Raw genomic sequence first — 483 nt, forward strand, 5'->3', positions numbered from 1 at the left:
AACTAATGATAACTGAATGAAAGATCTATATGTCCTCTGATATGAGCACATTTCTGTAACGATAATGTGTGCCTATGGAACAATGCTCATTTGATGACTCACGACCACAAAATAGCAATCCTACAACGTAAGCACAAACACTTGCAGCTCGTACACAAACAAACGACAAAGTTCTAACTAGGCACGAAAATTAGCAGAACTCGTATTTCCCATCCAAACAGTGCATCTCTCATAGAACGAATTTCATTCATATAACAATCAAATTATCTGGTAGAGTCAACCCTTGCGAAGCGTTAGGGCTCCCCCAACATTTCCACCTACGCGGAGATATTTTCTCCAGATGGTACTCCAACAACACAACCCTACCAGTTGGCATCGGTATGTACTCTCGACGCTTACAATATTCACTTAGATATGGCCCGCGCGAAGGTGTATACAGTATGCGCGTGAAAAGACGTATTGTTTCAAGTCTGATTACTATCA

This window comes from Toxorhynchites rutilus, chromosome 2 (assembly GCF_029784135.1).
Source record: "Toxorhynchites rutilus septentrionalis strain SRP chromosome 2, ASM2978413v1, whole genome shotgun sequence".
Taxonomy (NCBI): domain Eukaryota; kingdom Metazoa; phylum Arthropoda; class Insecta; order Diptera; family Culicidae; genus Toxorhynchites; species Toxorhynchites rutilus.